The sequence below is a fragment of the Nipponia nippon genome, unplaced genomic scaffold, assembly GCF_047370975.1.
Source record: "Nipponia nippon isolate SJK-2023a ecotype South Korea unplaced genomic scaffold, ASM4737097v1 scaffold_6, whole genome shotgun sequence".
NCBI classification, from domain to species: domain Eukaryota; kingdom Metazoa; phylum Chordata; class Aves; order Pelecaniformes; family Threskiornithidae; genus Nipponia; species Nipponia nippon.
In genome coordinates this window covers 55,575,347-55,601,773 of record NW_028262380.1, presented here as the reverse complement: position 1 = coordinate 55,601,773, position 26,427 = coordinate 55,575,347, and positions in this window count along the sequence as shown.

Genomic DNA, 26,427 nt, shown 5'->3' with positions numbered 1-26,427 from the left:
ACCCACTCTTAGTTTTATTCATCTAGGCTACTGATTTAATAGCCCAGACAGAATTCTCTGACTTTAAAGATTTGGTGTATTTCTGGATTAAAATGTTAAACTAGAATGAGACAAACTACACACTCTGTAATTGTAAATTGACTGAGGGCAGGCTATGGCAAACAGATTGCAGTTCTGTTCTGCTGCTTGACTAGTCAGGTGAGGGGCTATGTTTTCAAAGGTTTTGACTTTGGATACACAGAGTCAGTAGGGACCTATTAGTAATAGCAAATAAAACTATCTTCAATCTGTTAAGCTAGTTCTTTCAAAACAGTTCCCATCAATATATTTTTAATTCCTAGGCTGCGGCATTGATTTCTAGTTGTATGATTATACTATCATAGCAATTAAACTATGAAACCTCAGTAACTCATGCCACATCCGGAAGATGGATTATTTGTCACTGAGCAGACTGCCCAGCATTTGGGGTTCTGGTTTCCAGTGTACATGAAGACAATAAAATCTAAAATCTTACTGTTGATCTTTAAAAAAAAACAAAACCAAAACTAAACCAAAACAAAACCTGACTCTGTGTCCAGGGTGTCCCAAGCCGCCTCTAGCCATGACATGAAGAAGGACGAAACTTATTGATGGAGTGAAGTGGGGGTGTGTGTGTATCAGGGTATTTTCTGCAAAAAGATATGACAGCCTTCTGTAACGTCTTCAGGACAAATGTTTGGCCTCTGTAACAACCTTCTTGTAATAATGAGCTGTAATGAAGAGAGAGGAAAAAGAAGACTTCTTGGGGAAAACGTTCTAGTTCAGCCATCTATTCATCACTGAAAAAGGGTGGTGCACCTAATTTGATCTGAATTGTAACAAATCCAGTTTGGCACCACCGAAAACCACTTCAAATACCTCAAAGTTTAGGTAATTCATCTGTGTGCAGATACTTAAACCAAGGCACCTAGTGCCATTTTATGCATTTGGATGGATGACACAAAGCTTGTTGGTTATGTCACAAACTCTACAAGGGCTCTATACCCTTCTGGAATGACAGCTAGAGGCTAAGGGAGAATCGATATCCTAAAGCATCTAACATGGCAAAAGATATCTTTATATTGATCCTCAAACCTCACTCTAGTGGTTGGGAAACTTGACTAAATCAACCAAATAGATTAACACAGAATTGTTTGTCACTTATTTTGGATAATATCTTTTTCTGGTGCCCTCCCACTCCCAAATATGTTTTCTGGGACGGTTGGTTTGTTTGTTTGTTTTAGAGTTAGCAGCAACAAATTGTATTTGCAGAGCTGCCAGGTAAAATTGGCTGTTTGGAAGTGCTGATGGCCTTTCCACTCCTTGACTTATTGTTAGAATGAGAGGTGGCAAGGTCTTCTCAAAGACAGTTTATTGCACTGCAGATGATAATTTCTGAATCACTTTCCACCTAGTGCATATAAACCAGAAGTACATGGGGAATACTGGACCTCTATGAGAACTGCACTCTGCTCTTCTTCCTTTGAAAAACATTTTCTGCCCTGCATAATCAAGAAGACAACAGGGCGGAAGGAAATGGTGGGATTGAGTTCACTAGTCCCCAGTGGTATCAACTGTATTCCATCAGCCAGTGAGGTCAGAGTCATCCTCTGAATCTTTAACACATCAGGGTACAGTTAACCCCTTCTCATAATATCCCTTGTGTCAAAGCAAATCAAAGCCTTTGTGAAGAGAGAGGTCTAATTCCAAAGTGTAAGTCTGTACTAAGGAGTAAAATACCGGTAAAATTAACATCTGTTAATTTGTGGAATGTTCGCAGCTCTGATTATATAAAGTTCAGGTTGCTTAAATGCCACTTGATTTGCTTGGAATAGACAGCTGTGCTTCTGAAAATCTTTACAGTATAGGCTAAATTGTAATAAAGAGTACTGTGTATATTCTTTTTTCCCCCTTTCAATTAAATACAGATTAAGAGTGTCATCCTTTGCACTTACTGTTTTTTTGTTCGTCATAGACTTGATGTGATTATTGACATTTTAGGGCTCTGAATTTCAAAACATGGCCTTCGTTAGTTGTGTAGTCCAGTTAAAATCTAGATAGTAGATTTTCTGTTCTGTTGTTGATGTTTTAACAGCGTTATTCATGTATGCATGACTGAATCCATCTCCTTTCAGGTTAAATGCAACTACTATCACATCAAGGAACTGATTAACATCCCTAGTAGGGGGAAAAATGAGGAATTCAGCTCTTTAATAGAATTATTCTGTAATACACTGAAATTCAAGATAATCCCTTTTAATCAAGTTACATTTGAACAGATCTTTTTCTTCAAATCAGTAGGTGAATTCTTTATAAGAACTGCATATTTATTTGTCCTATTTAAAAGAAACTAATTTTAACAATGTGTGTATTTATGCTTCACTGGCCTACTAAGCATTATTATCTTGCAGTTCAGTGACTTTCAGATGTGCGTTACTCTAAGACACTTAATGGTGGAGTTTCATTCAGTGAACTCTGGCACAGTCCTTTATAAAACTTGCATACATGTCCTAATAACTGCCTTGCATCGCACATGTCAAGGAAAGGTGGAACACCATTGCCTGGAATGGATATTATGTATGCCCATGGTGTTCTGCAAGAATGGCCAAGAGGAATTAACACGTCTATAATTATATACTTAGGTGTCTGTGGCCCACTATATGATGGGATGGCCAGTTTATGTTTGTGCTGATGCCCTAGTCTTTCTGTATGCTTTGCTAGCTGCTTGTGCCTGTGGTCTGAAGAGAGCCATAAGGTGCATACTGGTGTGTATGCCCCGTATAGGCCATATCTATATTTGGCATTCTGTCTAAATTGTTACTGGAAGTGGCTTTGAGGCTGTGCTAACACCTTAAAAATCCCTGGAAATGCTTAGAAGAGCACAAGTTGGTACAGGACAAATCCATGCCAGGGACAGTTTTAGCAATTCAGCTGTAGAGATGGGAGAGTGCCAAGCTTGAAAATATACTCTGGCACTGCTTATTTTATTAGTATAGACTTAATTTTGTAGCTTTCTCATTGGCCTGGCAGGAAGATTATGGAATTGTTCTACCCCAAAAGAAATCGAGTCTTCACCAGCTTTTGGGTGGGTTCAGAAAGTACAGGGAAGACGGTCCCCATATTTTTCTCATGCTTCTTTACCTTTTTTGATTACCTCGTTTGATTGACTTATTTAATGAACTGCTTTAGTGTGTGTAACATATGCAGTATAATGGCTAGCTCATGTGAAAAGATAGGGTTCGACTACAGTTACAAGACTTAGTGATATTTTCTAGTGTTCAAGACATAGGGCTTACTTTTTGTGGCTAGCCCAAGCCATGCTGATGGTAGAACTTAGTATATTTATGATTAAGTAGATCCTGGAAAGAAGCAGAAGGCTAAATACTTGAGGTTTAGAATAGTCCCTTGGAATTTCTGCGAAGAGGGGAAGACTCCTTTTGCCTTGTAGAATATTAATCACAGAATCATAGAATGGTTTGGGTCGGAAGGGACCTTAAAGATCATCTGGTTCCAACCCCGCTGCCATGCGCAGGGGCACCTTCCACTGGATGTTCTTCCCTTAGCCACCAGCACTGTAACCCCATCATAGAAGGCTGCCTAATTTGTCACTTGTAATGTTTGAGTGTAACCTGTTCTTCCTCTTATAATTTTCTAATGGTATTGTGCAGAGCTGACATATCAAGCCCATAGAGTTTAGCCAGGTTGTTCCAAATCTTTATCAACAACTCATTTTTTATCCAGATAAGGTCATTTTTGTTATACTGTCTTTTCTATTTTCTTCCCCATCTTTCCATGAATTAGAAGATGAAGACATTGTAGTGTGTTTCTTCCTTTACACTCTAAACCGATTTTTGCAATCATCTTGTAGCATAGACAGTCTAACAGGGAAACAAACAAACAAAAGAAAAGGAAGGCAAAGCTGCTTTGAGCTATTTATAAAAGTTATTAGTCCACAGCTATAACGAAGTAAAGCAAGTGTTTAAACTTAGGGGAAACTCTATAAGTAAGTTTATAAAATTATGAAGTAGCTAATATATTTAAGCATCAAAACTTTAAGCTACCAGCACAACCACTTGTCTTCTACTTATGTGCGAAGTGCATACCAAATAACTTCCCCAACAATTTTAGGGGAAAAAAATAAATGAAAATGTTGTTATTCTCTTTGAATAAATTTACAACTAGAGAAAGGGTCTAGTAGTAATAATTTAACCATTTGCCTACTGTGGAACTATTAAAACTTCTGTTCTGTTTCTCCCCTGAAGGTAACATTAAAATGTTTTTCATCTGTTTTAGCTCCCTCATTATCTCTATTCCTACCATTCCCTAAATCATACTCTTTCTTTTTTAATTCATAACAAGAACTATAGTTTAATGGATGTACTGATATATCTAAAACTTTCCCTGGGTGTGAATCCTGGGTGCCATTTTTTGTTGTTGTTGGTTGGCTCTTTTATGTCTTTAATTGGGTACAATATCTTACATGCTTTTTCCTGTAACAGGATGTTTGACTTGATCACCATGAGCCTGGGAGTTGTCTCCCTTCACATTTCCCAGAGATTTAGAGGAAGGAGTAATGAAGCAAATCTAGGGCTTACAGGTCACATGGAAAGCTGGGCCATAACATAAGCTTGATCCTTTGCAACAACGAGCAGGTCTGAAGGGCTGTGGAGCATTGATCAGGTACAGACAGAAGGACAGCGCCCGGCTCTTTCCAGGGGTACGTGGCTCCGCAGAGTAGCAAATGACATAACTGTCTCATTCCCATCTCTACTCTGTTCCTTCTAGGGTAGTTACTTGCCCATTGCTCATAGATCTGGCATTGAAAGTTGAAGTATTGCGGTACCACCTGTGTTGTTCAGTTTTCACACGGGTGTGAGAATCTGTACAGAAGTTGTTTCCTGGGTGGTTTTTTTCCTCTGAAAATCAGTAGAGGTCTGAAGGAATGTATTGTTGAATCTTGCATTAGTTCTGCACGTCAGGAAGCGAAATACAGTGGGAGGCCTGTGGTTGTGCTGCATGAAGCATGTAAGTGACCCCCTGCAGCCTTCAGAACAATTGTTAAAAATACAAGCTGCACTCTGCACATACTCCTCATCCATCACATGGTATTTAAACAGTAACTAAGGAGAAGTACATGAAAGTCCTTGAACGAATCCAGTCTCCTGTTTTCACCGGTTCTGTTTATAGTTTTTCAGATAAGGTTAGGATAAGCATCCATGTAGTGGACTCCTGTGACAGAGTTGGAAAAAAAGGCATTTTGCAATGCCATTGATTGTAATTCTCCTGTAAATGTGTAATTATTAATCTTTCCAACCTTTGGAGTTTCTACAGTTTATGTCTGGGGGTAGGATTACTTTGTGCTTCATATATCAGGTTAGTAAAGAAGGCTTTTCCTTCCAAACCATAAAAAATGTATTTAAATCATACATTTTTTTGGGTCTTTAAATGCTGCAAGAATCTAAGAATCTCAGAGATGTCAAGCCCCTAAAGCCCCTACAGGATACCATTGTATCCTTTTAGGCAAGGGGTTCCCAAATATACTGACCATGATTGAAAATGGGTTCCTAAAGCAAAGGTTGAAATTCTGCCACCTTTACCTATGTAGTTCTGAGCCAGTCGAGCATTTATTGCAAGAGTTATCAGTTGAGGAAGGCTGACAAAATCTGGCCTGTGATGATTATGATTGAACATTGCAACCAGCTCATCCAAGACAGGTTACATCCCGATCCCACAGTGATTCTCAAGAATGTGCTCAGCTCAAAGAACTGCATTCAGACCTCAGAATTTGGCACCGAGGAATTCTCAAATCATGTGAATCAAGGGAAAAAAAAATTAAAAAATTTGAGAGATCTACCATGTTGGGGAATAAAAATAGGTTTTATTAGAAAAATATTCCTAAACTTTATTGATTTTTCTTTTGTCACTTAGGCTTTAACTGGAATTCAGCACTTGTTTAGTCAAATCATAGGATTTCATATGATCTTTAGGTTTTCTTATCCACAAACCAACTCAGAAAACAGTCCTCTTCAGAGACCAGCGCCTCGCGTTAGTCTAGTCAAATCAAGAGATCACCTCTTGGGAATTTAAGCTAAGACATTCTCTCTTCTCAGATTCTTTGGCAACACTTGGAACATACTGAAAAATTCCTAAATATCCAAATTAAGAGTTATTGGAATAAATGGCTTATAGTTGAGGTAACTTATTTTTTAAGACCTTTAGATGGAAAATTAAAGCATAAATTAGTCATATTGCCAGTAAAGTTATTCCTTGTCACTGAGCAGACCCTTTCCGTTCCTCTTCTCCTCAAAACCGCTAATGAACACTCTAGCTGTAGAAGAAGCACAAACATTGTGCTCCCTAGTTTGTACTTTTGGCAGTTCATAATACATCAGTGTCTACACTGTCAGATTCTGCTTCAGATCAGATGGCCACAGGTCTGGCACTGAGACAAATATGTTTAAATCTCACACAGCCCAAAGAAGTGGGGAAGTCTCTGCAGGTTTAGGTATGAATACAGACCTTTCTTCAGCCAGGTGTTTTGGAATTAGAAGTTTTCACTAAAATTACTGGCATAATCCCTGTTGCAAATAGTCTCTGTTTCCTCTCTGTACTGGTAAGGTACTACTCCCAGTGTATAAACAAACGGTGATTCATTAGCACAATGACACAGAACAACAGATGACCTTGCGTATTATGAATGGGTTATTCTTCTACTTCAGTTATGGTAATGAATCATTTCCCTCTTGCACTCCTCCCTTCACTTCTACTTGAATACATTTGTTATTATTCCGAATTCTCTTCTTGAAAGAACAGTTGTCCCTGGAGGTTGAGAGGAGAAGGATCTTTACTCGTAGAAAGTACAGAGGAACACAACTCTGCTGAGTTATCAGGCAGCCTTCTGGTTATCGGTGCCTCTGTTTACTGTTTTACATTGGACCATACTTTCCTCTTAACAGTTTGTGTCCTCCTGGCATGAGGTATGTTTCACGTGTGCAAGCATAAGTTGTACATGAAAATCCTTATTCCTTCTGTAGAGATCTCATTGAAACTTGGAGTCTGGGTAACTGTAAATTGTGGGTAAGAACTTCAAGATTGTTCATTGGAAAATCCATTAGAATAAATCTCTTTTGTCAGTATTTAGAAAGCAGTTACCATGTTCAGTTTTCTTATTCTCCAGCCCACTTGAATACAGTGAAGCCTTATTCTGAACTTGCTACCCCCACAAGCTCTTCATGTTTCTTAAAATACTTCAATATGCAGATTTCCTGGTGGGCTTCCACAAACTGGTACTTAGGAGTCTCTGGATGTTTTTTCTGGAACTTTGTTGCTTAGGCAAATCTTATAAGCATAATCTGACATTTAAATAGTCCTTTTGGCACTTGGCCATTTGTCCCTGTTGCATATCAGTGGTAAACACCTGAGTTGGCTGACTTTTAAATACTAAAACATTGTGTTCTAGCTGAAGCTGTTAATGAAAAGACTACTGAAAAGGCTGTTGGTGGAAGTTGCTAATTGCAACAGTCCTGTTCCTAGAAGTACAATGTCTGATACTAACAATGGCTTTGTAGGTCTGAACACTCCTTTTGGCAAAGGGATATGTGCGGTATACCACCCAGCTAAGTAATTTCTGAAGCGTGGGTTGACACACCTAAACTGTTTACATACTGCTTAGACTTGAGGTGAGAAGAGTGGAGACTCACTGGCATTTTTCAAATGCTGAATAACTTGCTGCAAAAGTAGGAAAATATTTCTGAGTCCATGGTGGATAAGACAAAAGTAACAGGCTGAAGTTGTAGTAAAGGAGGTTTAAGCTAGACATCAGGAGAAAAAAAAATCTTCCTAAAGATAAGGATGAATTAATCACAGAAATAGGCTGCCTAGAGGTTTTAGAGCCCCAGTCACTGAATGTTTTTTAAGAGCATTTAGACAAACCTTGGCAGAGATGCAGCTGATCCTGCCTCAGGGCAGATAGATGGACTTAATAACCTCATGAGCTCTTTCCTAGCCTAAGCTCTGTAATTCCTTCACTGCTCAAAGTCATACCAGAACTGTGTGGCAAAACAGGGAACCACACCTTCTGCACCAACTCCTGCTATCATTGCAGCTAAATCATCCTTGCTTTCTTAGGAATGGCTTGAAAAGCCCGAATGTGCTTATTTACTTTGATCAAGACACTGTGTTATGGATTACTTTCCTAGTGCTTGCATTTCCCCTGGGCAGAAAATGACTTTTAGTCAAAAGGCCAGCATAATGTGTCACTTATATCCTGCGTAGCGTCTGTGCAGCTGAAGTCAGGAATAGTACAGATGTATGGGTAAAGGTAGATGAAGATCTTTCCTTACTGGTGCACCAGAATATACCAGTTATGAGCTGCAATAGCTACAGGCAAAGAGAAAGTTGTGATCTCTGCTTCTGCAGATACAGCAGCCCTAATATTTCATACAAGTATGGATTGTAGTCAGTTGTCCACACCAGAAATGAAATAATGGCCAAGGGACTATGTAGGTCAGCACCATACTTCATGCTGGCAGTATGGATTTGGTCACTGTATCTTTTATACAGGCTTCCCAAACAATGAGAACATGTGAGTTGTCATCAGGCCAACTTAAAAAATCTTTAGATTCTAAATAAAATGGCTATCCTGACTTCCTTTTGCTAGCTGTCTCTTCTCCATATTCTCATGAGTAATTAAAAAAACCAAACCCACAGTTTAACAAAAATGATAAAGCGCATAATAGCATGGCTATGCAACATGACTTCTATAAGATTTGACAGTGCTGCAGCTACACTTAAACTTTCCTGAGATAAGATCCAGACAAGGTGTTTCCCTGAGTTCTTCACTGATCCTCATTCATATTTTTGCATTTCTGTTTACTTCATATTGATTTTTATGATACTGCAACTACAAGCATGTAGACCCTGAGAAGAATGAAGTGCATCTGAAATAAAATACACTGCTGTTGTATTTTAATTGCTGGTAATAAAAATTATAATGATTTATTGTAACTATGGGTGAGTATCTGTCTATAAAAGATCATAATTGCCTACTATAATGCAAAAATTAGAAGGAAAAAAATAGTTCCTTTTTTCTACATTTCACAAATATGAGGTAAAGGTTATGGATTTATGTTGTACATATTGAAAATATTTTTCCAGAGTATCAGGATATCATTCTAAGCGGTTTAAACATGTGGCTACATAAATCTATGAAATTCTTCTGAGAGAAGATTAGATGTAACAATTTTTTACTTTTCAAATCTCATGTGCAGCCTTTCCAAGCAAGAGTCCATTTAAATCAATGGGACTTCTTGCATTACAGGATTGCTCTGGAGAGAAATACATGAAGAACCTGAAGTGAACAGACTAAACAAATACTACTTTCATTGCCAGCACTAGGTCCAAATTCACATTGCAATGGCTTTGTCATCATCTAAAGGTTTCTATGATCATATGGAGAGCCTCTAGGCAGCTGCTGAACCTGAGATGTGTGAGAGAGAGTTAGACCACTGGGTGGGCTCAGTCAGAAGAGTCTTTTTCTGGTGATATGTATAGTTTCCTAAAGTATCTGCATCACAGCTTAGAGTCAACAAATCCTTAAGAGAGAAATTCTAATGTGTTCAGATAAACAGAAAAAAAAGCAATCTGTCCTAATGACATCTCATAATGATCAATAAACAGCAGCCTTCGACCCTGCCATTCATTTGTCTCTTTTTCTCATGAAGAGGGATTGATGGAAGAAATTACAGAGCAGACTGAAAGTATTGACACCACCATGTTTTTTCTGCAAGGTCATATCCACAGATATCTGAAGGAAGAAAAAAAATTATTTAAAAAAATGAATACGAGAGAAGTCCTGAAGATGAAGCTAGGAAAGCCACTGAGGAATATAATGTGAAATTACAAAGAGAACACAGAAATATCCCAAATTCTGCTTTGACTTGCACCCCAGAAAAGCAAAACGATCTAGTGGAACATGAGTGACACGTTTGCCCCTAGAAGTAAAATTTATTTCAGCTCAGAAAAACAGATATAAATATTATGTAAGTGTTCAAGAAAGAATAGGAAGTTGTTTTGGCTTTTGTCCTTTTTCCTTAAGCTGCCATTTTGTGCTCTGTAGCAAAGGAGTACCTTCAAAAGAGAAACATGCTCTAACAAGCATGGAATCAGTTTAAAAATGAACTTGAGTCATAGCTTCAGTTTTAATAGAGTTCTGGTTTAAAGTAATTTGACATTTGCTCTGTTTCCAGATGAAATATAAATATAAAATGTTATGAGATGCAAAAGAAGATTGACCATAGGAGCGTCAACCAGATCTGCTACATTTTGGAGGTTTTACAGTGCTCACCCAACTCCCACTTACAGATAAGCAACACTTACTACATGCATTCCTTAAAGTAACTTGTTAAATATTCAAACTCTCCCTTTGGTTTTCAAATGCTCTGTACTTCCTCCGACTTCTGTGACCCACTCCATCAGTTCCCAAACCTGTGTTTTCATCCCTTTTGTACTTCCACTTTCATCACTCTTTTTTGTGGATCAAATATTCACCAAGTCACCTGACTCTTGTCAGATGAGGAGTTCATTACTTGCAGGATCAGTAGAGTATGCAATCTCCAAATGCTGACCATGGTACAGGTAAATTGAAAAACGTCAGAAGATGTGCATGACTGGGTGGATGACAACTGGAGAGGGTACTGGGTTAGAAAAAGAGCGTGGCAGAGCAATGGCCAGCAGATCCATCCTCTTGTCTTTCTCCCATGATAGAATGCAAGACACTACACCTCAGAAGAGGTTCCTATAGAGTATTTGGTCATACAGAGTCATTGGTCATATAGAGTATTTGTGGCTCTACCAAGCCTCTAGGAAGACAATCCCTGGCAGTTATATGACCAGTCTTCTGCAGACCAAGCGTTAATGTAGGAACATGAAATGCGTGGGGAAAAAAAGCGCATTATTGTGACAAAAGAACTGCAAAAATCTGAAGTCGATAAATATAGACTCAGCACTGCAGTGGAATAATAGGTGTCATTCTAGGATGATGAACAGCTACTCAGGGTGCTGCTTAAGCTCAGAAAAATTAGAAGAAACTTGCATTGTGTTTGTCATATCCAAGAGGAGATCAAAGTATATGCTTGGATGTAATCCAATCAGCAATAAAATCATTACAGTTCTTTTTCTAGCCAATCCAGTCAATATGTCGATCATACAGATTAACACTCCTACGATAGCCGATGACAAAGATGCAGTTGATGAGTTCTATCAACAGCTCGAAGAGACATTCATTAAAAATGAAGCAAAGCTATCACCCTTGCAACTGGGGACCTAACTGTGAAAGTTGGGCTGTCGGATATATAAGCTCTCCAAAAGAAGTAATGGGAAATGACTACTTGTCTTGGTTTACTGAATGAGAGAGGCATCTGGCTGAACTTCGTTGCTTTCATGTTCATTCATTCTTCATTTAACACCTAAATTGAATGTCCAAGATACTTGTACAGATGGGTGTGACATCATGACTAAGAGCCAAATGATGCTGAAGGATGAACATGTAGCAAGCAAAGAACACCCTGAGTCGGGAAGACCAATTATTGGCTTTTAGACCATCAAAAGATAGATACTCAGCACCCCATTGCTTCTTGTCCAGAGGCAGAAAAGTCTATGGGATGTCTATCCAGAAGAGGTTGGTGGTATTGGCATGGAGTAGTCAGTTAACCCAAATGGGCTATGGAATAAAACTGCCAAGTGCAAGCTACCAATAAACACATCCTGATAAGTCAGTATTGGGCTCTGAACATCTGTGAACAGCAGCAAGCAACCATGAATAGTGATTTTTTTTTCGTTAGAGAGTGTGTAAAACAGTAACATATGCTGCCCAGAATTTTTCAACGTGGATAAAGAATTTGCTTTGCGAGATGCTCTGAAAGGATTTGCAAACTAAAAAGGAACGGCATGTCCCACCCCCCCCACGCCCCGGGGAACAAGTCAGATGTGCCGATGAGATAACAAGGCAAGCTGCAGTCCTAGATAATAGGCAGCAAATGCTGGAGTTAGTGAAAACCAAGGACCTTAATGTGGGAGGGAATGAAATGCCTGTGCACTGACTCAGTTACCACAGATAGGATGCAAGCAAACATTACCTAGTGATCAACTGCAGAAGCAACAGATAAATGCAGATAAATGGAAACTTTTATATCCAACCACAAAGATATTCAAAGGGAAGTGGAGGCAGAATTCCAATTCAGCTGTATCTTCTGACAGAGAAAAGCATGCGAAACCCTGGAAACATTTAGAAAAGTACGAAGGTTCAACAGGTGAAAAGCTTAATTTTTTTCAATACTGGCTTGTAGAAGCAAAGTGTAGAAACTAAGCCTGATCACAGAAAGAAAGCTGAGATGTGTAGGCTTTATGCATATTGTAGATAGAAAAGAATAAAAATGCTTGTTAGAAATATTGAAAGATAGAAGTTGTCTCCTGGAAGAAATCAGCAGGAGCAACTTAGGTTATCTTAGTGCTTAAGACATAAAGAAGAGAGGATGAGAGATTTACAGAGGAGGGAATGACTGTGCTTTGTACCAGATGGGAGCTAGGATGATATGGAAAGGTGGGGTGTGCTGTACTGTACTCTGCATTTCAACAATGCATTCGCTCAAGAAGGCTTCTAAAAATTCTGTCAGAAATATTCCCAGCCAAATCCATTGTTTTTTCTTTTACTGTTCAGTCAGAGTTGACCAGTCCTGAATTCTCCTGCATTTCTTGTGAGCCCCTCGGTGGCTTACTCTAAATGCCACCTTAAAAACTGCTGTTTACAGATGAGTCGTCTTGGAGCAAGACACATAGTTAAATAGACCATACAGTGGTCTGTAAGCAACTGAATGTAAGAAAAGCAACTTATTGCAACTTTGGTCATTTGGAACAATAAAAGGTTAGTGACTGTTCTGTTTAAGACTTTTTTTCAACACATTTTAAGTCCAAGGTAGTGAAGAAAAGCAGATAAAAGCTTATTCTTCCCCTAATTTTCTTCCCATTGTACATGGATCAATACTTTGTTAGCTTAGCCTGTGTTCCAGGCATATCTTCTAAAACATCAGCAAAAGCACCACCACCAGCAGTATCTGCACATAATTTATGTAGAACTCATTCCAAATTACTTAGGCTGGTGCTAAGAGGAAGTATTAATGTCATTAGTGTACAGCATCCACCTTTTGGCAACTGTCCTCCCTGAGAAGATCAGGTTAGTTATAGGCTACATGACTCTAATGAAGTAGCACTGAGAGACAAACAGTAGTTAGCCTTAATATGGATAAATCTTCTGTAATTTTAGATCTTTGAAAACCAGTTATTTTGTACTTTTTACCTCACTGCTTTCACAGCCTTTCTATATTGCCCACTTGTATTTTTCTGAGTCATGCCTACAGTAATTGAAAACTAGTTTTGCTTATTTGATGAAAAATCTAGACAGATTGAAATACAGCACATTGTGTCTCTGCTCTCTGCTGCTCTTATGTCCAAACTTTGAACAACAGCCACGCAGTTCATCATGCTCATTACATTTTATTGTGTCTACTACCATGCAGTTCTTTTCTTCAAGACTTATTACTTTAGAAGAAAATGTAGCTTACCTAACAGTTTCCTGGACCATTTGCAAATACTAGGTTGCAAAATACTGTACATAAATGCAAGGAACCACAAAGATATCTGCACTCAAAACAACAGATTTGATAGGATAACAGGACTTTTTAGTTCTTTTTTCCCTTTTTTCTCCTCCCAAAAATAAAACCCCCAAGCCGCCTATCCTACTTCTGACTCCTTCAGTATCTCCATCCACCCTTTCTATCTTTTATGTATTTAATTGTACCATTTCCCTCCTTTTGATGCACAGAGCAATCAAATTAAACTGGTCAGTGTGTAATCAAGATAATGTTGGACTTTGCTCTATATGTTTCAGTTAAAGCTGACCCCATATTCATTGCTTATGGTCTGATTTAGATCATTACTGTTATTTTTCTTTAATACAAACTGTGTTTTCATGCTGTGAGGAAGAAATTTGGAGATTGGCATTCTCCCTTCCCATCCTTGTTTTCTACATTCTCAATTGCAGGTTTTGTGCTGATATTACAGAAATACTTGGAGAACTTCATGGCTTCATGGTCTCCAGAGCCTAATGCAGGAGATTAATTCTCTGCCCCTTCCTCTTCCATTTATAATTTTTGCAGTCTGTGGAATACAATGCAGCTTTGCAGTCATGCTGATGCTGTTCAGCCTCCCCTCTTGTGTATTTCATAGGGAAAAAACCCAACTGCTTTTTCTGGATTTATTCTTAAACAAGAACGAACAACATAAGACCAGAAAAAGGAAAAAAAGATGATGTTTGATGAGCAGATCAAATGCACAAAATGATAACTTGGGGTTTATCCAAAGGACATTTTCCTTTACCCAGACATGCTTTTTTTCCTTGTTGCTGTCATGATTGATTAGTGAAGCACCAAACAATCCATGTAATTATTCACCAACTGCAGACCATCTGGAGTTAGGAATTTGCAGTCTCTTTCTAGAAATGTATCTGCACTGGGTTTGCTGTATGCTTTTGAGCCTAGTACTTAATCACCACATGTGGGAGGTGTTAACTAGGGAATTGCCTTTCCAGTCTAACTACATTATCATTTATATTATGCTATAAATGTCTATAACATTTAATATGCTTTACAAAGGGTTAAAAGTGCAACACACATAACAGCTCGTACCCCGAAGAGCATAGAGTTGAAGTGCGCAAGTGGGTACCATAAAATAAAAGGCAAATGACGAGGGGAGAGTGGCTGCTAGAGAGGTAAAGGAACAGATGTCAGAAATTATTTGGAGGAGGAGGTGAGTGAGGAGGAGGGAAGCTGTTCCCATGTGAAAGATGATCTAAAATGGGGAGTGGGCGAAGGAAACAATTTGGAGTTTCTTACAAGTATGTCTGCTGTCCTATCAAGAAGTGTTTGCGCTTTTGAAAGCATAGCTAAATTTGACAGGAAAAATAAACCTTTTAAACATACTAGCGTAAGAAGAAACGTAAAAACCCTGCCCATTGCATGTTCTAGACAAACTATGCATTACAAAAGTAACTCTGTCGCCAAAATAATGCACATCTTACAACCAGAATCTCTCCAAAAACTCGTAAACTCATCATAAACTGCATCTCTTCTCCTCCAGAGGCCAGGCAAAACAACATAGCCTGAAGAAAGACCTGAAGGTCAGCAACTTGGACAGGAAGATCAACAGTCTGGCTTTGTGGACCTGAGGCAGGAAGGCAGGAGGCTTGTTCCTCTGCTGGGGAAAACGCAATGGGTGCCAGACTCTGGCCATCTTATAGTTAAACCAGGGACTGCCCACATTTTTCACTGTGATGCTTCACATATGCCCAGTGATGACTGGGAATGACAAACCTTAGCGATTATGGTCTTTTTGGTTGAGACTGTAGAAATGTATTGTTTCAAGATCCAGCAGAGACAGCTCTATCATTATTGTTGGAGCTACAAATATGTGTTCATAAGGAATCATTAAATATGAAAAGACATCTGTGTATGGGATCATGTCTCCTGGCTGGGGGAACATCCATACTGCTTCATGCACTAGTTAGTTCCTGCAGAGCTAGTTGCTACAGCTCTTATGACACATATAGTAAGGCTATACAATATACAATATCTGGCCTTCCTTCCAAGACAAAACAACAACTTTATTTTAAAAAGAGGGAAAATGGATAGATTTGTTGCATATGCAGTTTTCCTCCAAAGGCATGCCACAATGCAAACATATGAGCTGCATCTCTTTATGCTAATAAACATTATAATGCCATGGCCTGTTCTCTGGCAGAGGCATGTCAGAGCTTATAACTATATGACTAAGGTCTTCTCCTGGTATAATCTGTCCTTACGACTTATAGAAAAGTGACCTTGTCCTACTGCTGAGCTATGCTGTGGCATTGTCTGGGGAAGGACTAATTGGTATAGACCAAATTCATGCCAGGCAGCATGCTAACAGTTAAACAATATAAATGGTCATGATCTAGTGCTGAAATTCATGCTCTGTTTAGACACACAGTACACTTGTACAGACATAGCAACAGCATCTAGCTAGTTCAGAACCATTTTTAGACAACAGATAATGACCAGAAAGCCTCCCTAACACACGTGACTTTCTCTGGTCTCTCACAAACTGTACCTGAGGAATAGGAGCCACCGGGCAGGCTGGAATGCTCCATCTCCTATCAGCATGTCAGCTATTACCTGTATTTTAGCCCTCTGATTGTGTCTGGTTCTCTCATTCATTCACTATGATGCACTTTAATCTTAAATAATTTGTCATCCCTTCCCAGCTTATAGCATCTTGAGTTTGTTCTCAACAATCTCCATCCTATACCAAATTAATTAAAAATAGTCATTAATACTAATCTCGGATCCCTATGGAATCAGTCTTGATGCTGGGCCACAGATAGTTACTTAGTGAGCTGATTTTTGTGACCAGTTGCATACGGCAAATGAAGGGGCAGGAAAATTAGGTGAGGAATGATTCTCTCTACTGATCCTGTAATTAAGAAAAGGTGAGAAGCAGTAAATATCACCAAAGTTGTCATATAGACTTAGCAGTGTTTTACATTCTATCACACTTATTCCCATTCTGTCTCTCTGAGCAGGCAGCTGCTAGACTTAACTACAGTAAGATAATGTCAGAAAACAGACGCAAAATATTTTGATCTGGGGACTGCAGAGCTGTGGGTGGTGTAAACTGTGGCCTCCTTGTAGATCAGAGACGAACCAGGAAGAACTTTTAGAAGAGTGAGAAGCTAAACTATGCTGTTACCATATTAATGTGCTATCCTTGCTTAAGTCAATGGGAGGTTCATCATAGTCTCCAGTGGAGTCAGAATTTCCTTCTCAGTACTTAAAGCTCTAACAGGTTAACAGAAAAAGGCTCAAAAAATCGATTCCTGTACATTTTTGGAGAGTAGATATATATAGTTGGTGTATTCCACTTAGCCACATCCCAGTCGCATATTGGGTAAGACTCAAGCATTCATTAGGTTCTCCAGTCCTTGGTGCCTTGATTTCTACTAAGTGGGAATATTGGCATATGGAATGGATAGAAATCCTGGTCTGCTCTGAGCTTGTCTCTAGTCTGGAGGATCACAGGACACCTGAGAACATCATGGCACATATCCGCACATCATTTTAGATGCAGCCTAAGAAAATCTCTGTCTTCAGAATAGAAGAGGTAGATGGCAATACTGGAGAAGCCCATGTACTTCCAGTAACAATTCAGTCTTTTTACCTGGAGTTACTGCTGTTTCATGAGTGGTCTTATAATGCCCACTGTCTTCCATGTCACAGGAAGGTATTCATTCAACACATTACTAAAGTGCTTTAACCAGGCTGAACAGCGAATAGTAGAATGAAGTGAAGTAGAAAGGTAGTGGGAACCATCTGGTGATACCTTGTCTGATTCAGACCATTCTTCCTAATTCATACTATTTTTTCATTAAATTAACACAGGTCCAGCACGAAAAGGAAAGAAGGGAAAGAGAAGGGGGAGTGGAAAGGGAGGAGAGTCTTTGCCTCGGTCTGCCAGGTAAGAGGAATCCCACCTCTGTTACTTACCCCTCCAGGATGTTTCTTCCCTAATGCATTTAAAAGTTCCATATGCCAGGGAAACAGACCACTGTTGGTGCCATATCTGGGTTGTGTATCTGCCAAGTTGTAAGAAAAGGAGGCTTATAAGAAAAGAAGGGGGGAAATGCCCTCAGGTTTTCCAGAAGCACCCAGCGCTGTCCTTAAAGCAAATCCCATAACTTGATCTTACTCATTCATAAAGGAGAGTTTTTCTTCCCAGCACGCAGTAGTATCCTTGGGAATAAAGAAGAGTTTGTAATCTGACCTGGAGTCAGTAGGTCTGTACTGCACATTTTGTGTACCCAGTGAGCTGTACGGTCACCTTGGCAAGCCATGATGAAGCCGTATGACCACTGACATTTCGTCTGTGCAGTCTCTTGGAGTCTGTAGTTTTCTGTGCCATGCTGATCCAGACACATCAGAGATGATTTCATGAATAAGGGGGCAAGGAAGGTAAGGAAAGGTTTTTAAATTGGGACATTTTCAAGCTACAGTCTAAACCAAGAGCAGTTATCAAATTAATTCATAAATACCACTAGCCACTGGCAGTTCTTTGCTGCTTCCAGATTAAACAGAATTCAGACCAGTGATCAAGAGGCAAAGGGTCTCTCACTCATTAACAACCCTGTGAGCCATCAGTTTCCCAAGAGCACTAGATTTTATAGGAATGTCAGGAAATATGCAGTAGTAGTGATGTAGTGTATGCTTAAAATGTTAATGACCTTTCTAGCTTAAATATCTTTGAGTTACTGTAATTAGACAGCAGAAGACTTTTTAAAGATGTACTCCTGGAGCAAGTTAAGCACTGTTTCCATTACATGTCATTCTTCAAAGACAGCATCTGAAATACGTATCTGAAGCATAGCATTTGAACACTGTTTAGTTTACCCCAGACTTCACTGTAGCAGCCTTCCCTGAATTTAATAAGGCTGCATTAGAATGAGCAGTGCCCAGGGTAACCTGAGTCAATGAAAAGCAATTTAATTTCGTTTATGGAAGAGGCACATTGTGTCTCTCTCCGCCCCCCCCCGTACATTAAATTAAAATCTTTCTTACATATTGAATGAATGCTGTCAGGATTGTGATCTCTATAAAATCTTGTGTAAATTTGTATATTTGGGTCACTGTGTATTTTGTCTAAGATGCAAAGATGAGCCGAGCATAAATGAATACGCTTCTCTAAACATACATAGACAACTGTTTAATTCACTGAAATAAAAAAATAGGAGCAAAATAGCTGAAGCACAACTGGTATAAACAGGATGGCTATGATAGTCTATGTGTATATGATTTTATTATTTGCAGTTCAGTAACACCTCCAATGCCATATATACAGCGCACACACTATGAAATTCTGTCACTACTGCACAGAGTTTGGCTCTTGGTGACATGGCACAGTGAAATATCGAGGGCTAGCATGCAAAAATACAAAAGGGTTAGGTCCTGTGCCATGTGCTGATTTGAATTGCACAGTGGTGCCAAGGGCCAGTGTATGTGATGATACATTATATGTTGGTAATGTGGCAAGTGACAACATCCCAGAGACACCCTCACCTCTCAAGCCAAAGAGTGACCTCATTAGGCCACAGAGGAAAACTTTGAAAAGACTTCTGTATCTGCGATCAGAGCCAAGATAGATACATGAGATGTTATTTAACATAACAGTAAATACTGTCTTCGAATACTGTGCATTAACCAAGACAACAAAGAATGGGGCTGTACATCACCATACAGGCATATGGCACTTCACAAATTAGTGTTTGCACCAGAGGTCACTAACAGAAACCATCCTTTGCCACAGGTATAGAATCTGTGTGTTTTAGTCTCCTTTTGAACTATAAATACTCAGAAATTGCACCAGGATGTATGTTGCACTTCTATTTCATGTTTGTATTTGATCTTATCTTTCATGTCTATTTCATATATTCTGTTTTTCATGTTAAGGTTTTTGCTAGCAGTTTGAATCTTCTTGAGGTGTAGATGTTAAAATCAAATCCCTGAGTGTGGAGGTCAGCATTTGTTATTCTCTGCTTTGGTCTGTATGTGTTAAGATTTAACAGCAAAACTTAAGTGTACAGGATGCAGCACTACTAAGAGTTTTAGTTCTGGCCTAGACGGCATCTGTACTTCGTTTTTTGCTACCAAGGCAACAGTTTAGCTTCATGGAACAACTCATAAAGTAACTGTATATGCTAATAAGAGATCAAGCTTCTCCAGAAAATAAAACTATGTCACCCTGTGATTAGTTGTAACAATGAATTAATACCAGAATTGCAAAGCTAAACATAATCTCTGTAACACCAAATTTACTTCTGTCTCTAATACACTGAGTTCATGTTTGAGAAACAAATTAAAACCCAACAAGCTCAACTTCTCTAGCAGTAGAAAAAAGGTCAGGAGGAAAGTGAGATTTATTCAAACTTTTCTTATAAGCAGGCTTAGAGGGACAATGTATCACAACTGTATTCAATGTTTGTTCATCAGAAATTATCTCACAATTCAGACTACATAATTCCAGGTGTTGTTAACATCTGTGCATACTATAAACAACTAATATATAGTTCAATGATACCTTCTGCTGTTTGGAATTGTTATGGATTAAGTTTGATCAGCCATTTTGGAAGACATACAAGTTTCATGCATCAGATATGTCTGGCCTGTTTCTCCATTCTGCTGTGAAATTCACAGATAGAAAATGACAAAAAACTGTACAGTATGCTGGGAAAAGGTAAATGAGTTAAATAAGAAATAACAGGCTGGAATACTACACTGTGTTTGTGCATGAAAAAGATAGCAGTACTTATCTGGGGAAACAAATCCCAGTAGGTATTTACTGATGAAATTGGTTTGTGAGTCAGTCAGAGCTTTTATTGCTAGCATGCCATACAGCCACACTGCTCATGAGTCTCTAATAATTTTTTTTTCCATTTTATTTGTGAAGATGACCTTCCAAACCAGTCCTGTGTGTCCTGGGCAGGACTTGATCAATGTTTGAGAGATGCTGTGGGCAGCCCTTAGGGAAGCTTGAGTACTCGGGGGAGTGCAACAGTATTGGTGCGTTTGGTGGTGGTGGTATGGGGCTGCTTATTGTGGGATGTGGAAGGATCCTGGTGCAGTGGCAAAACTGCAGGCAGTGTGCTGGTGGGGACTCTAAGCTAAGTGCTGTGTGCTGGCTGGATGCTGGAGACAGGAGGCTGGAAGGCCAGGGTGCAGCAGGGCTGTGGGCCATGCAAGATCGCAGTGTAACATGGAGAGCTGCAGGGAGCCCTGGGAGGCTGGACTGCAGGGAATGGGGACATAAGACTGAGATGTAGCCTTATAGTTGGTCTGCAGAAAGGTACTTGAAATTCCTGTTTGGTTTCCATGACGGAAAATATTTCCCAACCCTGCTTTAAAGAATGTATTTCCATGGCTAGACAGAAGCGTTAATGAAGAGCTTTCAAATTTCTGAAGGCTAGTTATATCATTCTAATAGCCATCAAGGGTTATATTCACAGCTATTCTGTGTGAAGAAGCCACTCTCAGTAAAAGAAGGCCATAGTACAAACAAACTCACATCCACCCCAAATGACACGTGAGCAGAGCAGTGATATCCTCTTAGCATTAGCAAGTACGTCAAAGTTGGAAGGCTTCTTATGAGTGCAGATTTGGTAGAGCTTCCCACGAAAAAGGTCATTAAGCCATCACACCAAGTCTGATGGTACAGTCGTTTCCTAAGTCAATGACTCCTTGCCCTCTTACACAATAATTGCAGCGCTGCAGCCTTCTCCTCTTTTACCCCAGCTGCTGCTTCCTTTTGCATAATTCTGCCTGCATATTCCATGGAAGAAGGTCTTTGTGACTTGTATTTTTCGTATGTTATTTCAGGTGGAGCTAAGGCAAAGGTAGCAGTCACAAAATGAAATATACATCACTGTATAATATATATATATATATAAATATATATATAACATATATATAGAATGTTTTCTTTTTAGACACTCTGTATTGAGCTACTGTTGTCTAGAAGTAGTATTCAGCTTAATGGCTCCCATCCTCTCTTACTTTGCCCCATGTCTTCTGTGATGGAAGAGCAAATTCTTTCAGAGACAAGCAATATTCCCATCAATAAAACAATTGGGACAATTCTTCAGTATGTCCAATTCTTACCCTGGTTTACTGGCCACTAGAAAAAAAACAGGAAGACAGCTCTGGGTCATCTCCTTTGGAGCGCTTTTCCCATCCTGTTTTATCAAAGAAACCTGAGTAAAACTTTGTAGGAGTAGGTAGACCAATATAATAAAACTTAATAGCACAGGTACAACAGGGACAGATGATGCAGAGTGTGGGCTGAATGTTCATGCTCCTTTTCTTCTTTGTGGGAAAATCTTTAACAGTCACCAAATAGCAGAAAAGTACTAAGAAAGTTCAACAGCAAAAGAGAGGCAGCCAACTTTTGAAAATATACTTGAAATTTATCATTATGTTCAACCAGCATCTCAGTATACATACTCGTCCTGGGAGCCCTACCATATTACTTTCTGACTAAACATCCGTCTCAGCCTGGCCTCTACAGAAGGATCCAAACCCTGAATAATTCATCTTCCCTCCACATTAGAATCTGTGCTAATGTTTTCATCATGATGTTTATATGAGAACATCTGTATAGAAGATCCACTGCTCTCCTCACCTGGGATTTCCCATGCAGAACCTTCTTCAGTCAATTCAGCTTACAAACATATTTTCCAACTCAGTATCAGAAGCCTATCCTAATTTGATTTGTGTTTCCTTCTGGTCAAAGAACAGTTGTTTCAGGAGAGATACTCATTAAAGACTCTTTGCACCAAATACTGTCTCTATTCCATCAAACACAACTCTGTGGACCATACTATGCAACAATTTTTTTCAGATTCCTTCTGCTGTCCTTCCAACCTTTCCTTCTTTTTAGAGTGGAGTTTAAGCACTACCTTTCATAAGTACTCCATGAAGTCCCATACATTCTCAGTGTACTATGATAAACAGAAATATCCCACTTTTTAATCCCTGAAATGAATTCAGGATTCTTAGGTTTGATTCTTCTAAAAATTCTCATAGTCACTGAGTCACAAAACGTGACTACAGTAGAGAGATCATCAAAACATTTGCCTGTGTTTTCTTCTGTTTTACCCCACAGTAACTAGATTAGAGGAATTTGTCTTTCTTGTTAGATCCATCTCTGCAGCCAAATCAGTCGTTCCAGATACGACCGCTCTGAGGATCATAAGCAATAATTCAATTAACCTTCCTTTGAAAAGTTTGTTGATAGCATTTGAAATTAACCTATAACAGCTAAATTAGTATTTCTCTTCATCCTATTCTAGTTTTGACTTCTAATGAGTCAGAAGTGGCTCTCCTAAAATAAACCTGTGGATTCTGGATGAAGAAAATAATAAAGTATTTGTTTTTCCTCTTTTGGGGAAATACATATTTCACCTACCTCTTATCACAAATCCTTTGCTAAAGAAAATAATGCTTTCATTTCAGTAGGAAAAAGAAGATACCTTCAAAGAGGAGACATGAAGTTGAATACCAGAAGAAAGCTGATTATTGAAATAAACAAGAAAGGTCCTCATTCAGAAGCCAAAGTTTTTTGTAATATGTTCTGTTGAGTAGGCTTGGCTTGGGGGTTTTGTGGTTATTTACTCTCTCTTGATTCCAAGACTGTGGTCAATATGTGTATGTTATGTATAATGTAGTTATACTTCATTTTTTAACTGAAGGGGAATGATCTTCCTTATTTAATTCTTTATGTATATATTCCTCTTAATATATGATGACCTACCTGTTGGGTTGGTTTTTTTTTTTTTCAAGAACTAAAATTTCCCGTGATGTTAAGCAAGCATCTTGTTGGTTTTGCATCATTGTCTGGTTCAGAATTGGACCAGCGCTGAGAAGTCCTGTTTAGAGATGAGAAGAGCGTCAAGTTTGGGACATGAAGGTTTTAGTAATTTCAGTTGCCGCTGATTTGCATGCAGAGGCAAGATTACTAGAGAAATGAAAATTTGACATTCATCTCCTAATATAAACAGGATGATTTATTCTTTAAATCAAAGTAACCTGCTTTGGTTACTTCTAAAGCCTTTTTTCATTCTTTTCAGCCCCTGATTGAGGTGTTTTTTTTCTTTAGCAAAGGAATTTTACTTTCAGTGAGTTCGAATTTACTTAGTCCTTAGAACAGTCCTTAGAATTTACTCAGACCTTAGAAACTGTAATTTCTGCCTAGAAAGTTATATTTCTGAAAATAAAGGTTGACTGCCAGTAGAAACCATGGATAAATCTTAACAGATGGCAGTACATGCTGCAATTTTATGAAATTCCTGCCCATGACTGTATATACAACTTATTCTGCATAGTTGGTGGGATCTGTGCAATGTAGTATGAATATATATTATGTGGGATTAGTTCTGCGTAAAAAGAAGAGTTTGTGTGGCCTGACGTGGTGGCACAAATGCATGTTTTCTTACATGTGTCTGAACCTTGGACAAAATGCCATTAAGCCTGATATTCAATACAAGCAGTGTAAGTGTGCAATGCTTCCTGACGTGGCCCTAGTGATAGGGGCTGACGTGTCTCTGAGATGATTCATGTACACATGTACATGAGCTGAGCCTGTTGCAAAGGTCATTTATACTGAGATATATATACAGATGGACAGAAGCATCTGTGGAAAATTTGGTCAACAAGAGCAAGTAAAGACCAAGGGATAATTTGGTACTGAGTTATTTGCCCTTTTTAAGGAACGTGACTTGTTCTGTGCCGCTAGGATTCTGTTATGTTCTGTGTCCCCAGCACAAGGTTGGGGTAGTGTAAAATTACATTATGTGGCCTCTGAAAAGATTGTTTTGCAACAACTCTGCTACCTGATTCATTGGCAAGATCCTACTCTACCAGGTATTGTGGCAGCTGGACCAGAATGACCGTGTTTCACTCGCTTTTGTTCTTTGGGAATGATTTCTGGCTGGCCATGGAAAGAGTTGGATCTGACTTGCCAAGCTAAAATATAATCAGTCTTGAACTCCAGAGGAAGCTTGAGTGGATTTTCAGAATATTCTCAATTCAGCAGAGCCAAGTGTGTCAAACTTTTTTGTTTCGTGAAATATGAGGGAACACTGAGTACAGAAAAAGAGATATTAGTTGAAAATAGCATGAAAATTCTAATGTGTACAGAGGAGAAAAGGTTTAAAGTGTTTAAATAACCCCTCTGCAAACTAAATAGTTGCTGACTAGCGTAAAAGAGTTAATTACAGCTTGCTTTCCAGTTAAGTAAGACCTTTTTAATACCCACAGGTGTCCAGTAGATTCTTTTGTATCGGCTAGCTGTAAGGGGTACCATCATCCTCCACCATTTCCTTTTGAGTGGAAGTAGACTCATTTTGTAAGGTAATAGAGAAGATGAATAGCTAGATCTTTATTGAAAAGAAAATGAACACCATGCTGAAAAGCCTTTCAACTTTTTGGAAGTTCAAACTGGGCTCCAGCAGGGCTCTAATCTGCCTTTGAACTCAAACTGAATCACTCAAATCAGAGCCACTTTGTGTGTTTGGATCATTGCTTTACAGCTGACTTTCAGCCCCATCCTGTTGGAAATCCCCATGCCCCGTTGCTCTCTGCCTGGCGAGGTCAGGCATGGGATCCTCACTGCCAGATACGGCAATCAACCTTTTCTTGGTAGCTCTCAGTAACAGCTAGCTACCAGCTGTTTCCTGTGACTGAATGAAGCTGCTGCTTTCTTTTGGGCTCTAATGCCTTTTATTAAGGGTTTTCTTTTTATTAAAAAGTCTACTATAGCAGTGCACATAAAAAATTCAAAAAGCTTTAAGTAAGGCAGAGACTTCAGATGTTTGGTGTCTCGGTGTCATAATGAGGACAGCAATGGTCAATGCCTTCAGAGGCCACTCTGAGGTAATGCTTTTGCTGTTCTACTTGTGGGCCCATTAAATCATTTGCAGGGGACTGCAGACCCTCTGCTGTATCCTCACTTATGCTTTTGGAGAAAGAAGGGATTGGGTGAAAGAGGCCCTCCTCCCCCTCAGTTACGCTTTTTATGCTGACATATCTCTGAACAACCTCTCTCGTAGACATTTCTGACCACAAGAAACTCTTCTTGAATCTTCAGATGTCCAGTGTTCTTAGAAAATGGGCTAATAGCACTAACTGAAATGCTGCCAGTACCCTTTGATTCAAATATATATTCAGACATAGCATTGCTAAATTGGACCATGAGACTCAATGTGGGAGCCTCCTATCAGCAAATGGCTCGCTGTAAAAATCATGGACCTAAAAGCTACAAAAAGTAATTTTATCAGTCATTAAGCACTTTTACGAAGTGATCACATAGTAAAAAACTGTAGCAATGCTAGGATAGCCATCCTACGTAACAGTGTGGAAAATTATTAAATTTCTTCCTTATGAAAAGTGCAAACTGAAAACTAAAACAGAGCTGCTCCTTCACTTTGGGGGTCTGCTATCCTTCTGCATTGATTTTTTGGCCTTTGTTCAGACAAGATACTGTTAATTATCTTGTCTTATCTGTAAAGTATATACTGAAATACAGAAGCTTGCAGAAGCACTTCTTAAAATACAACATTTTATGTAATTAATAAGCTAGACTTACACATGCTAATGCTGTGTGTATACATATAGCCATTGTGAAATGCTTCAATAAAAATGGGACCTGTGATCAATACCCCAGGTTCTCTTTATTGACCTAAATAACTACCATGAAAAATCTCCAGACAAATCTACAGCA